General features: G+C 33.0%; 2 long non-coding RNA genes across 2 annotated transcripts; both read right to left on the minus strand.

Moving 5' to 3' along the window:
- Positions 1–1,016: 1,016 nt before the first annotated feature.
- LOC105328876 (uncharacterized) lies at positions 1,017–2,580 on the minus strand. The gene is made up of 3 exons (XR_010712976.1): positions 1,798–2,580; positions 1,215–1,349; positions 1,017–1,109 (listed from the first exon to the last, which is right to left on the minus strand). It is a non-coding gene; the product is annotated as an uncharacterized lncRNA (long non-coding RNA).
- Positions 2,581–5,055: 2,475 nt separating this feature from the next.
- On the minus strand, positions 5,056–7,289 carry LOC105328875 (uncharacterized). Its single transcript, XR_900258.4, has 3 exons — positions 6,654–7,289; positions 6,013–6,146; positions 5,056–5,904 (listed from the first exon to the last, which is right to left on the minus strand). It is a non-coding gene; the product is annotated as an uncharacterized lncRNA (long non-coding RNA).
- Positions 7,290–14,259: the final 6,970 nt, after the last annotated feature.

Raw genomic sequence — 14,259 nt, forward strand, 5'->3', positions numbered from 1 at the left:
TTATTTCGATTATTTTATATAGAATGTGTAAATCCTTCAGTAACAAAATATAACATATTATTTCTATTTACACTTTGTCCATAATGTTCCAATGCTTTTAATATTTTAGATCAAGTAAACACATCATTTTATGTTTACATAAAACTTATTTTGCTTCCCGAAAAGTACGTGCGCAATCCACCTTGTATAAGGGTAACTTGAGTGTAAAAAGTCCTAATCCATACTGTTGTGTCCTTTTTAAAGCGCTAAGCATAGCTCAGCGCTTTATTGTCGTTAGACTTCTATTTCCGGTGCAAGGAATAACTGCCCTCTATGAGCAGAAATATACATCATTTAAACTGGTAAGAGGTATAGGGAACCAGTTATCTGGGTGGCGGAAATGGCCGAGTAGATACGATTGGTTTGCGGGGCTTACGTATATCAGCACGGGATGCTACGCAGTGATGAAAAAATATAGTGCGCATTCAGAAGCTAAAATATAGAAAAATAAAATCGATTCTTTGCAAGAAAATGTCAAAAACTGTGATAAATTACTGTTCAAAAGGTATAATTTGTGATTTTAACATATCTTTTTTCAGGCAAGTATCCATATACAAGTCGTGTTCAGCTTTAATTCACATCATCTTAAGAAAGTAACATATATTTAAAGAAATCTGGCCTTCGATACTTTAAATTGATATTCATTAAACATAAACCAAAATTTCAATAAGGCTCATTTCCGCCTACGCTTGCACACAGTAAATTTTCTTAGAACCAAGCTAGGTTAGCGCTTTTCAGTACTTTCAGTACTTTGATTTAGTTCGTAAATGAGATGACCCGAAGTACTAATATACATGTACTGACTTTGTAGATTGTTAATGCAAGTATGCACGTGATCAACATTGTCCACAACAGCAGCAATGTACACTGTACCCCCTTTCTTCGACAGAAATGACCATACAAATGAATATACTCCATCTCCTGGCGCAGTAAGCATTCCTGTGGCTGGGTCATAACCTTCACCTTTGTTCAACTGAACATTTCAAACTTAACTGTTGTATTCATTGGTGTATTGGTGAGATGGGATTTTAGATTTGCATGAAAAGCAACGACATCGTATGCGGTGCAATCTGAAAATATAATATGTCTTCGTTAAAATAAGAAGTAAACATGATTAATTTTATTTAGATAAACATCTACTTTTAAAATTATTGCAAAGAAATTGCTCCAACTACCTTTTTTTCGGTTCCCAACCTATCGATTTGCATGCACTTCTATAACCCTTGATGTCGTCTATAAACTGAGAGGGAGAAGTCGTTTCTACAGTTTCTATGAGCAGGTGTAGAAGCACAGTGAACGTTAAGATGGTCCTGTGTCAAATTAAAACATATATATATAAAATAATTTTTTTCACTGAAAAATAAATGTTTTAAAAGTATGCAAAAGTTTATTGTGACTCACAATTATTTTGCCTCATTAAATAATTCTGTGAAGCCAAAAGAAAGATTTGATCACAAACCATGTTCAAGGTCTAATTGCAATTGGTTCACATCGTTCAAAAACGAAGTACTATTTGTATTTTATGAACATATTGCCATATATAAAATAGATCGGGGTAGGCAATAATTTTATGCAATGATAATTGTGAGTACAACTATTGACCTTTTGGGCCATTGACCCTTTAGAACACTTCAGCTTAAATTATAAAATTTACTGCAATAAAAATCATGAGGTATAAATTAGAAAAAAATAAAACTTAGCTATGAAAAAAAACTTATTCCATTTGCTTGCCATTGCCGTAAACTTGTAACTACTCACCTCAAAAGCAAGATTATGATTGACGAAGATCTTCGAAGACAACGTTCGATATTCGTAGAAAAAATCAACAATTTTGTCCTCTTTTGATTTCGTCGTTGTTATTTAAAATTTATCTTGTAGAATTAAACAAATCAAGATAGAACCCTAGTGTTTATAAAGCTTTTATCACGCGGCTATCCTTATAACATCAAAACGATGTCCGCCTGCACCTAAATCCACTTAAACTCCATAATAAATCCAATTACTGTAAAGTATCATTTTCATAAAACAATCATGTTGACTTGACTTGCAGTTTTTCGTATTCGGTTTTTCTTATTTTTCTATAGGTATGGCGTTCTATATACATATAATTTTGGCTGTTGTAATGAAAACAAAATCACTAAGGATGACTACTTTACTTTAGAATCAACATTTGGATGAAAAAAAAATGTAACACATATTACTAAATGATTAGGATAATTAAGAGAAACATTTTGTTAAACTTTGAGGCATATGTTAAAAAAGAATAGACGTTTACTTCAGACTTAATAAACTGTACGTAATTGCGGTCTTTTTGATGATTATTTAATGTGAAAGTACAATGTTTAACATGTATTGCAGGATAATCAAGGATAATCGTTGCATCGGGTCATAAACGTTTAGCAGTTGTAGGTGGACATTTTTACGTGCGTTCTATTTGGATATGCGAGAAAAAGGGGATGGGTTGTATTAAAAGCATGATGCAAATGTTGATGCTTAAAAGTGCCAGATACTATTGGGTTTTTTAAACAAAAAAAGATAAATATGACATTACAGCCGGAACCAACGCTTTAAAAATCGCAAAGGATATTGTTTCGCTTGCAAGGACAGGTAAATATCGGTATCTCGAACATGGGATATCTCGAAAACCCCGCTTATGTCGAAGTCGACCGCCGGTAATTTGCATGTTATTAGTCGGTGTTCGAAGAGTTATAATATAGACCAGACATTGGGCGGCCTCCCCTAGCAGACTATATCAATTTCAATAGGACTGTGTTTGAGATCTTTCGTTAAAAAACGGCGAAATTTCATAAAAGTTTGTACTTTATCTACCTGGTACGAAAGATTGTTTTTCTGACTTATTATGTTTTGGTGACATCGGAACCCATGTGTTCATATCTGTGTACCTCAAAGTTTGATGCGCAAATTGTTTGATATTTTGCTAATTTCCCTCTTTATTTAGAAACGTTTTATTTACTGTTATGGATAATTGACACTTGAGCTCAAACAGCAAGCTGCGGTGTGCTGCTTAATTCAGAAAAAACAGTATAAGCCATAAACACTTTTTCCACACAAATTTTCAATATCAATTACATTATTTTGTTTTTATATCAGCATTCATTTCAATACGTTTAATTCACAGAGCGAGCTGCGATGTGCTGATTAATTCAGGAAAAAGATTATAAGACAAATCAACCACTTTTTCACACAAATTTTCATATCAATTACACAATATCTTTTTAGCTCACCTGAACCGAAGGTTCAAGTGAGCTTTTCTGATCACCCATTGTCCGTCGTCCGTCCGTCCGTCCGTCTGTCCGTCCGTCTGTAAACTTTTCACATTTTTGACTTCTTCTCAAAAACCTTTGGGCCAAATTTAACCAAACTTGGTACAAAGCATTTTTATGAAAAGGGGATTCTAAATTGTTAAAATAAAGGGTACAACCCTTTTTAAAGGGGAGATAATTACGAAACAGTGAAAATAGGGTGCATGTCTCTTAAAATCTTCTTCTTAAGAACCACTGCACCAGAAATGCCAACATTTACACAAAAGCTTGTATATATAGTGAAGATTCTAAATTGTACAAATCGTGACCCCGGACCAAGACTGGGGCCCCAGGCAGTCCGCGCTACAACTTAAACATAGAAATATGTAGGAAAATTGTTTAAAAATCTTCAAATCAAGAACAACTGCACCAGAAATTCCAATATTTATACAAAAGCTTGCATGTATAGTGAAAATTCTAAATTGTTAAAATTGTGACCCCCGGGCAAAAACTGGGCCCCCAGGCGGGGTTCAAAGTTAACATATATAAGAAAAATGTTTTAAAATCTTCTTCTCAGGAACTACAATGCAACAGTTTGGGATATCACTACGCATACATCCTTGGCAATTGTAGATTCTAAAGTGTTAAAATCATGACCCTCGGACTAATACTGGGGCATCAAGAGGGGTTCAAAGTTGAACATAGAAATATATAGGAAACATGTTTAAAAAAATCTTTTCGAGAACTACAATGTCATACTTTGTGAGATTACTTTACTTGGATCCTCAAATAATGAAAACTTTAAATGATAGAAGCGATCTAATAATGGGGCTCCAGGAGAAGGGGTTCAATGTTTCACATAGAAAGATAGGAGGAAACATGTTTAAAAATCTTATGGAGGAGAACTACAATGCTTTAATTTGTGAGATTACTATGCAAGCATTCTCAAATTGTAAAGTTTCTAAATTGTGGAAGCTGTGACCCCCAGACTAATATTTGGGCCCAAGAAGGGGTAAAAAATTAACATAGAAATATATAGGGAACATGTTTAAAAATCATCTTCTCAAGAACTACAGTGCAACAGTTTGTGAGATTACTCTGCAAGCATAATTGGCTATTGTAGATTCTAAATTGGTAAAATCGTGACCCCCGAACTAATTCTTGGGACCCAAGACACCAGACCAATACCGAGGTCCCAAGTGGGGTTCAAAGTTTAACATATAATATATATGGAAAATGTTTAAAAAATTTCTTCTTGAGAACTACAATGCTACAGTTTGTGAGATTACAATGCAAGGATCCTCAAATAGTGTAGTTGTTAAAGCCAACCATAAACCCCAGACCAATACTGGGGCCCCAGAAAGGGGTTCAAAGTTTAAAATAGAAATAACATATGCTATGAAATAGAATGTTACAAGGAGCTGTTGTTCAGGTGAGCATTGTGGCCCATGGGCTTCTTGTTATATTAGCATTCGTTTTTCCACTTTATATTTTGAGTCGGTCACTATTTTCTTTTCTTTTGTCTATTTATAAATTGTTTCGAAATGTAGATTAAGTTTTAATTTGATTTATACATGTATCTTATTGGTATTTTACATATAGAATTGATCGTTCCTCACAAATAAAAACCCCGCATATTCAGTGTATAATCAATGTAAAATACAAGATATACAAAATTTCAAAGTTATTCTTTCATTCTGTAACAAATTATACATATATTTACTTGTGGTTTCTACAAATAACACTTGAAAGAAAACGTTCATATATCAATTTATTCACCATACAATCATCTGCTGACAGTCTCATTTGTAACAAATGATGAATTCATTTTTTTGCACAAATTGTATTTAGTTACCTAGGGTTCCGTAATAAAAATATACTGAATTCTTGTCTTCTCATGACAGTACACATTTTGATTTATTGCATTATTTTTCTGAATAAGTTTTATCAACCAGGTATAAACAGTTCTATGAACTCAGTATAAACCTGACCTAGTCATCAGCAGCAATGTGGCGTATCTACGTCAGGGAACAGATACATGGATTACCTCCATAAATCTTTCACTGAGAGTGTTAAATTGATAAAATATCATGATAGAAATAAACAAAAAGGTTACAGACCTCATTCCTAAGTTTCAAGGGGCTCTTAAAATTTATTTAGCAACAAATATTTTTTCATGTACACTTCCTTTAAATAGAACTTATTTTGCTTCCTGAAAAGTACGTGTAAAATCCGCCATGTATAAAGGTAGCAGGGGAGTACCAAGTCCTAATCCATACTCTTGTGCCCTTGTTTAGTTCGTAAAGAAGATTACCCAAAGTACTAATATACTGACTTTGTTGATTGTGAATGCAAGTATATACGTGATCAACATTGTCCACAACAGCAGCAATGTACACTGTACCCCCTTTCTTCGACAGAAATGACCATGTAAATGAATATACTCCATCTTCTGGCGCAGTAAACATTCCTGTGGCTTGGTCATAACCTTCACCGTTGTTCAACCGAACATTTTCAAACTTAATTGTTGTATTCATTGGTGTATTGGTGAGATGGGATTTTAGATTTGCATGAAAAGCAACAACATCTTATGCGGTGCAATCTGGAAATATAATAACATGTCTTCGTTAAAATAAAAAGTAAACATGATTTATTTTATTTAGATAAACATCTACTTTTAAAATTATAACAAAGAAATTGCTCCAACTACCTTTTTTTGGTTCCCAACCTATCGATTTGCAAGCACTTCTATAACCCTTGATGTCGTCTATAAACTGAGAGGGAGAAGTCGTTTCTACAGTTTCTTTGTGCAGGTGTAGGAGCACGGTGAACGTTAATATGACCCTGTGTTATATATATATATATATATATATATATATATATATATATATATATATATATATATATATATATATATATATATATATATATATATATATATATATATATAATTTTAGTCACTGAAAAATAAATGTTTTAAAAGTTTGCAAAAGTTTATGTTGTCTCATTAACAAATTCTGTGAAGCCAAAAGAAAGATTTGATCACGAACCATATTCAAGGTCAAATTGATTAACATCGTTCAAAAACGATGCACTATTTGACCCAATTTGTATTTTATGAACATATTAGCATATATTAAATTGATCGGGGTAGACAATAATTTTATGCAATGATAATTGTGAGTACAACTATTGACCTCTTGGGCCATTGACCCTTTAGAACACTTCAGCTTCAATTATAAAATTTACTGCAATAAAAATCATGAGGTATAAATTAGAAAAAAATAAAACTTAGCTATGAAGAAAACTTATTCATTTGCTTGCCATTACTGTAAACTTGTAACTACTTACCTCAAAAGCATGATAATGATTGACTAAGATCTTCGAAGACAACGTTCGATATTCGGAGAAAAAATTAACAATATTGTCCCCTTTTGAATTCGTCGTTATTTTATGTTTATCTTGCAGAATTAAACAAATCAAGAAAGATCCTTAGTGTTTATAAAGCTTTTATCATGTGACTATCCTTGTAACATCAAAACGATGTCCGCCTGCACTTAAATCTACTTAAAGGCCGGATCTGACCTAGTTGAATATCCACACGGACGGCAATTAAAGGGTACCTGCAGTCAAGTCGATGTGAAACATATGTCAAAGAGTTTAATTACCAAAATTAAATGCTAAAAAACGCATCAAAATCGATGCAAAAATAACGGAGTTACGCCGCTTCAAAGTGGCTATTTTTACTTGCTTTGGGAAATCTAATCAAGAGAAAACAGAATAAGGCGATAACGAGGCTTCAGCGGAAGTTACGTCACGAGGTCAACAGGAGGGGCATTTCTTTACAAAGCTTTACAAATTCAATTCGATTTTTCAGCCAAAATGATTGATATAGGTCTGATGTTTTGACGTATCTATTTATTTTAAGTATTGTAGATTTAGAAATGTGTATCCGTAATTATTTTGTTACAGTCAGATTTATTTTTAAAGGATTTTAAAATATTTGCTATTCTCGTCGCCCTTTTACCGATGAATACGATATCTTAACGCTTGCATGGCCAGATTTATTTTCATTATTCATTCTTTGATTACATAATATCCTTTCACACACGAGTGATTCGAGACAATGACTTAGGTAAACAGATAAACTAACGAAGCCACTGCTCCAGACACACGTGTATCTGGGGTATGTATACACATGGTACACGAGTCTGGTGAACAACGAGAGGGTTTCACACCTCTGGACTGGTAAATTGAATTGTGTATAATTAGCTACTCGATTGTTTAACAATAAAAAAGAAAAATAAATCAGACTGTGTGAATCAAGCATTCGTAAGCTAATACATGTATATAGTCCGTCAATCAGTGATTAACGACTATCAAATAGTAAAACTAATGTTCGAGGTAAATGCCTTTATTGTTACTTATATAATCACTGAAATAATGACCAACTTTACATTTCAGCAATTTTAAACCTTTTTTTATGTGATCAAGTAATTATTTCAGAAGTAATTACATTTACGTTGGTCTTAATTTCTTGTTAAATCAAGTGCAACTTTCTTTAGAGCGCTATGGTCAGCAATTTAATTAACGCTTTAACTCCACATTACTTCAATTGTTATACTGACAGCGAATCATTATGAAATCTGAATAAACTTGAACATTTTGACAAAGGATGTAAATAAATGTTAAATGAAATTCCATTATCGTATTTTTAAAAGAATATAAGACTTAATCATGCAGCCATCTTGGACTTTCGCCTTGATCCGTTTATAATCCCGTGTTCGTTTGTTAAAGAATGCATACTATTTTGATTGTTATAAGTCCTATATCATTATTATTGAATAATCAATTGAAATCATTTGTAATTGTATGCCTTATACGAGGAATAGACCCCGCGTTGCCTTTACGAAATATGTATTATCAATATTATTAATCAGTTAATAATGTCACGGAAAAATCATTCGAAAGAATGGAAATATTAACAAAATATGTTTCTTAAAACAAAAGTTTGATTAATTGCCATTTTGATACATACGCTGTGCATTTATACGCAAAATGTGTTATACATTTGACTAAATTCATGAAGCAAACAATTTTCCGAGTCTGGCATTTTTGTTCGATAAAAAACGGGTTTAAACTCTAACAACAGTATATTTAGTCATCCAGGGTTGATAAGGAAATAAAACAACAGAAAAAAATGTTCATATAACGATAAAACAATGCAAGAAAACGAACATTTTTCATACGATATTGCTGTTTCTAATCCAGTCACGTTGACCCCGTGACGTCACAGTTCATCTCGCGCCAAATCGGCTTGATTCAAAACTCGTTCAGGTGTGAAATCGGGTTTTCCCCAAATATCTCGAAAACTACTTATGTGATCGCTGTAAAATTTTCAGGATGATGTTTTTACACATAGATCTTCATTATATCAAAAATTGACCAGCACTGCAGGTACCCTTTAAGCATATTAGGGAGAAGGCCACAACCCCAACTGATAAGACTACAGAGTGAAGCTATAAATAGATACATGCATAGCACAGACACGTGTTGAAACAAAAGACAGCAGCACATGGTTTCACTATTTATTTTTCTTGCTTTTGGGTATACTTGTTTTATATAGCGCATCCATATATTATTTCTAAAATTAAATGTTTTCTTTTTATAGTTTTGTTTTTGCCCTTTAAGCGTCTAGGGGCTTTCGGATCAGCCTTGATACTGAAGTATGTCCTCTATTCACATTTTCATTCCAATGCAGAGTTCCAAGGAAAGCACGCACTTTATACTGTTCATTTCCAAATGCTATTCTTTTGTCTTGATAGACATTCAAAGTGTTACTAAAGCGTTCCACAAGGTATGTATCTCTTCCTAAATTGAAATGATCTGGATACTTATAAATTGCGGAATTTACAATAACACTTTTGAGTAATTTAATTGCCACAGGATTTTCAAGTACAACTTTTGATGGTTCATAATTTGGATCTTGTTTACATCTTGAGCTAGGGTGGCATCGCTTGTGGTCATTTTGGTAATGGTCAACTATGTTGTCCAACAAAGTTCTCAAAGTAGTAGAATTGCCCTCACAATGCTTGGCTGCCCAGTAAAAATGTGTCGCGATAGATTCCACTTTATCGACAAGTTCTTCGACCTAGGTTTTTCCTTCTTTGTATCTTGGTCCACTTGAAATATTAGTCAAGGCCTTTTTGATACTGTTGATGCCATGCCAAAGATCATTTTGATTACATGTAAAGCCATATTCCCGTTTTCTTACATATTTATTAATGGCCATGTTCCTGTCGTGGGTATGCACATTCACAGAAATGTCCCTGTTGTCAAAATCTTCATAAATTTTTCGTGTTCCAGTTGTCTAATGCCTTTGAGAAACAGGATCCTCTGCCTTTGTTACATGAGCACAATTAAGAACTGTATGTGATCGCTCCCTAATTGACACGACACTGGTGTTTTTTTTTGTGGAGCATTTTTTCGCCATCCATGCCGTGCATCGTAATTATGTCTAGTCCATCCAAGTTTTCATATAGTCCAACTTCTTCAAGAATTGCAGTGTTGCACGAATCTTCATATTCTTCTTGTACAATTGGTTTATACATTTTAAAAAATTGCGTCCTTTTTTTCAACGGAGAGAACACCAAGTCCTGCTGCATTACAGAATCTTCAATAATGAGAAGGTACATTGTAACATTCCACTGCATAGAAATGCATTGTTGATTCTTTCATTAACAAGATACTTCCCATTTGGTAGGTATGGAGATGATGCCAAAATGTAGAAATGTTTTCCTCTATTGCCCCGGGTACAAACTAATTTCAATGCACTCACATGACTTCTCTTTGTGACTTTTTAACTTCAAGAGTCCCTTTACAGTACTTCCCATGGGATGCTGAAACATCGATCAGTTTTCTTACAGATTGCAATGATGTCACCAAAAAATCCTGCTTCACTTGACTCTTATTTACTTTAAAGTAAGTTGCAGGTGATTTAAAATCATCATCATTCGTTTTTAGAGATTGTCTCCAGGTATCCAGCAATGATTCCATGATGTCCGTGTTATTAACTGGTCTCCCTCACTTGCTGACCAAAACTTCCCTCAAATTTTGAATATTTTGCATAATATCCTACTTTTTTCCCTCGGTAATCGGCATCTCAAACTTGAAATTACCTGGCAGTTTTCTCTTAGTTTCTGTCATTTTTTGAAGTCTTCTAATATCTTTACAATGATTACTTGCTATGTTGTAAAATTTAATATTGCTTGCACTTTTACGTTTCATAATACTGACTGGATCATTTTTTTCATGTGATGTACCAGGATACATATTTTTATTTCCATAGGTATATCTTTGAGTCAAATATGATTCAAAGTTTACTCTTTATGATCAAGTTATTTCATTATTACAGAGCTAAGTGTATAGACCGAAGGGTTTATATATTTTTTTTAAATAAAACAATCATCAAAAATCTCAATTTACCCTTTTGTAGAAATAAAATGGAATGGACCAGTTACAATGAAACATGTGAAATTGAAATATTTTCACAGTAGGGAGGCACTCCCTGCATCCCGCCAAATGTCAATAAATCTATTAATCAGCCCATCTCCCGGGGTGGGTCTTCAGTGGGGATCAAAATATTTGTGGATGCAGGGAAATATGGTGATAGTTATTATGTTGTAATAAATTTCCATGTAAATATCTAATAACAACTTTGATGGACAGAAAATAAGAATTTAATGCTTATAAAAATGGCCACATACAGTGTACATGATGCCATGGTAGAGAAATCTCCTTTGGTACCCCATGCCCTAAAACTTTCCCTCCAATTCAGACCATCATTCTTGTAACAAAATGGATGAAAATGAGGACACAAGTATAATTACTTTGAGGGTGAACTCTGATCAAAGGGAATTAATAATTCAATTCATCAATTTTAATGAATGGGAGTTAGAAGAAATGATATGTGATAAAAATACAACTGGGAATGAGGAAATCAGTGCTGACGACTTTGAGAGGACATTCTGTATCCCGCAAAGTCAAAACTGTAATGAATGTGAACATTGCTTTTGCAAACCCTGCATAACAGACGGGAGAAATAGACAAATGTGGTGGCCTTCTGAAGCAGCAATACCTGACAGAAGAAATACCTCGTTCCGTAAGGAAAAGTATAAGTTTTTCTTGACAATGCTTTTCCATAAAGGAGTTTTTCTTGATGAAAGATAAAGAGAGAGAAAACTAAATATTCTTCAGTTAGACCCTCGGTTTACCAATGTTACAAGCCATCGTAGGGACATTCTACCAGAATGTGTTGTCAACTTAGTGCGAGTTTGGTTTCCCAACCCCAAAAATATCCCATACATGCGACACCGTTGGCAGTTATTTTTTTTTAAATTAAAAACAATATTATTATACACATTATTTTTATTTAAATCAGAAAATTTTGTTCAAAATTTCTTTTTATTGGAATTTGTTTTTGTGAGAATTACATCTGTTCTGGACTCTTATCTGGTCACTGAAAGGTTCGTGTAAACTGTGCTAAGAGCAGTGGTCAGGAGATAACAGCCGGACTCGGCTCGGACTCGACTCGGCATTCACGCTTACATGCAGTATATGTGTTCTTTATTTATCAAATAAATGGATTTATTGGACTTAACTCTTTCTCTTTACTGAGGTAGGATGATTAAGACATTATCTTATTAGCAACCATTTTGAATGCGTCTGTGGAGATTAGAGCTGTCAATCAAAATGGGCAAATTTGAAAATCAGTGTCACTTCAGAATTTTAATTGATTAATTCGCACTTATTGCATACATTTGAAGTAAATTATATGTATTTTCAAATGCAGAACACATAACTTTATATACACAACAACTATCTTAAAGTGGTAATTGGTGATATTTGTATAAATTTGAAAAAATATCCCCTGAAGTGAAGAGTGGCAAGAAAATTGAAATTTCCTCCATTTCCCCAATTGACTGCTATTTATACCCCAGAACCGGCCTTTAAACTCCATAATAAATCCAATTACTGTAAAGTATCAATTTCATAAAACAATCATGTTGACTTGATTCGCGGTTTTTCGTATTCCGAGTTTATCATTTCGTTGGACAGGACAGGCTAATTCTTAACACAGCTACGTGTATGTTTACATTTCGTATTTATTGTATTTCAATAACGCTCTCCATCAGATTAATGAGATGAATTCGGTTATTTTATGGCCACTTTCTCAGTATGATTTTTGACAATTTCGGCTTTCTGAATTAATTTGCAAATTTTATTCGATACTTAATAAAAAATTTAAAATTAATAAAAATATTATCCTTTATTCATAGCAATATCATTATTTTACAAAAAATATTGATAAAATAAACATTTTTTTTTTATTCTGAGTTTAAAATAATGTAATAGCACATAAAAATTTCTCAATGACATTTTCCTATCAAATTTTAAATAAACATATTAGCATGTGCTAAATAACAATCAAAAAAAATTATTGGCCATATTAATGACATTTAATTGAGATTCTTCAAAAGAAATAACCTCTATCTCTTTTTTTCTGGAACTATGGCCTCTTGTTACAATTTCAATTTTTGTTTTGAAACAAAAAAGGTGTTACATTTGTTTTTGTTTCATTTATTAACATAAACATAATAAGAATAGTAAATGTGAACATTTGCTATAATTAAAAATGTTTAATACCCTAAATTATGAACTGTTTAATTAGAATACGTCAGCCTATTACACTGTATTAAAAAAGTTAATAAATTGGGTTTTTGAGAAGCACAAATCAATTGTTTTCTCTCTCTCTCTCTCTCTCTCTCTCTCTCTCTCTCTCTCTCTCTATATATATATATATATATATATATATATATATATATATATATTTTCTGTACTTTTACGCACACAATGTTTATAACATTTTACTTTATTATATTTTCATGTTAAATACTGAAATCTTATTGGTTGAGACGCAGTTGGTAATCCGTTCTATTACCCTCAGCGTTAGCAACACACTTGGCAACGGGTAACACAACGAATTGTACATGCACGGAAATTTTGTGCGTACGGTTCGCCGTAGAATTCACTTCATTTCTATATAAAAGCAGTAAAATTTTCTTTAAATTAAGACATTCAGTATAATAAAAAAAAATAGTGCATGTTTGGGAGGGTAACTGTTGAAATTGAACATTTCGATGAAAAAAAAATGTAACACATATTACTAAATGATTAGGATAATTAAGAGAAAAATTTTGTTTAACTTTGAGGCATATGTTAAAAAAAGAATGGACGTTTACTTTAGACTGAATTAACTGTACGTAATTGCGGGTTTTTTTTATGGTTATTTAATGTGAAAGTACAATGTTTAAAATGTATTGCAGGAGAATCAAGGATAATCGTTGCATCGGGTCTAATACGTTTAGCAGTTGTAGGTGGACATTTTTACGTGCGTTCTATTTGGAAATACCAGGAATATGTGATGGATGGTATTTAAAGCATGATGCAAACGTTGAGCTAAAAATTGCCAGATATCTATTGGGTTTTTTTAACCAAAAAGATAAATATGACTTTACAGCCGCAACCAAATCGCTTGCAAGTACAGGTAAATATCGGTATCTCGAACATGGGATATCTTGAATACCCCGCTTTTGTCGAAGTCGGCCGCCGGTAATTTGCATGATATTAGTCGGTGTTCGAAGAGTTATAATATAGACCAGACATTGGGCGGCCTCCCCTAGCAGAATATATCAATTTCAATAGGACTGTGTTTTTTATCTTTCGTTAAAAAACGGCGAAATTTTATAAAAGTTAATTGTACTTAATCTACTCAGTACGAAAGATTGTTTTTCTGACTTATTATGTTTTGGTGAAATCGGAACCCATGTGTTCATATCTGTGTACCTCAAAGTTGGATGAGCAAATTGTTTGATAATTTGCTAATTTACCCCTCTAT

Source organism: Magallana gigas, chromosome 4 (assembly GCF_963853765.1).
Source record: "Magallana gigas chromosome 4, xbMagGiga1.1, whole genome shotgun sequence".
NCBI lineage: Eukaryota > Metazoa > Mollusca > Bivalvia > Ostreida > Ostreidae > Magallana > Magallana gigas.